Source organism: Arachis hypogaea, chromosome 13 (genome assembly GCF_003086295.3).
Source record: "Arachis hypogaea cultivar Tifrunner chromosome 13, arahy.Tifrunner.gnm2.J5K5, whole genome shotgun sequence".
Taxonomy (NCBI): domain Eukaryota; kingdom Viridiplantae; phylum Streptophyta; class Magnoliopsida; order Fabales; family Fabaceae; genus Arachis; species Arachis hypogaea.
In genome coordinates, this window is record NC_092048.1 from 65,858,010 (window position 1) to 65,859,450 (window position 1,441).

Consider the following 1,441-nt stretch of genomic DNA (forward strand, 5'->3'; position numbering starts at 1 on the left):
AAACACACACCAAGTGGGCCCCGGAAGTGGATTTATGCATCAATTACTTACTTTTGTAAACCCTAGTAGCTAGTTTATTATAAATAGGACCTTTCACTATTGTATTAGACGTCTTTTTGACCATCTTTGGATCTTTGGATTATCTTATGATCCTGTGATCATCTTTTGGGGGCTGGCCATCTCGGCCATGCCTGGACCTTCACTTATGTATTTTCATACGGTAGAGTTTCTACACTCCATAGATTAAGGTGTGGAGCTCTGCTGTTCCTCAAAGATTAATGCAAAGTACTTCTGTTTTCTATTCAATTCATCTTATTTCGCTTCTAAGATATCCATTCGCACCCAAGAACGTGATGAAGGTGATGATTATGTGTGACGCTCATCACCATTCTCCCCTATGAACACGTGCCTGACAAACACTTCCGTTCTACATGAAATAAGCTAGAATGAATATCTCTTAGATCTCTTAATTAGAATCTTCGTGGCGTACGCTAGAATGATGGCGGCATTCAAGAGAATCCGGAAAGTCTAAACCTTGTCTGTGGTATTCCGAGTAGGATTCAATGATTGAATGACTGTGATGAGCTTCAAACTCACGATTGTTGGGCGTTAGTGACAGACGCAAAAGGAGGGTGAATCCTATTCCTGCATGATCGAGAACCGACAGATGATTAGCCGTGCTGTGACAGAGCATGTGAGCATATTTTTCACTGAGAGGAGGGATGTAGCCACTGACAACGGTGATGCCCTTGCATAAAGCCAGCCATGGAAAGGAGTAAGACTGATTGGATGAAGATAGCAGGAAAGCAGAGGTTCAGAGGAACGAAAAGCATCTCCATTCGCTTATCTGAAATTCCTACCAATGATTTACATAAGTACCTCTATCCCTATTCTATTATTTATTATTCGAAAACACCATTATCAATTTATATCTGCCTAACTGAGATTTGCAAGGTGACCATAGCTTGCTTCATACCAACAATCTCCGTGGGATTCGACCCTTACTCACGTAAGGTATTACTTGGACGACCCAGTGCACTTGCTGGTTAGTTGTATCGAAGTTGTGAACCATGGTATTGGCACCATGTTCTTGGCGCCATTGCCAGGGAAAGAAAGAGCCATGAATTTTACATAATCAAAGTGTAATCGCGATTGCGCGTACCAAGTTGCTCACGTTGCCAGGGATTGTTTGAGCCTGGACATCACAATTTCATGCACCAAGTTTTTGGCGCCGTTGCCGGGGATTGTTCGAGTTTGGACAACTGACGGTTCATCTTGTTGCTCAGATTAGGTAACTTTCTTTTCGTTTTCTTTTCAAAAATTTTTCAAAAATCTTTCAAAACTTTCTCATCTGTTTTCGAAAAAAAAAAATATTTAATAATAAAAATAAATTATTCTATGGCTTCAAAATTTTTAAGAATGAATTCTAGTGTTTCATGAA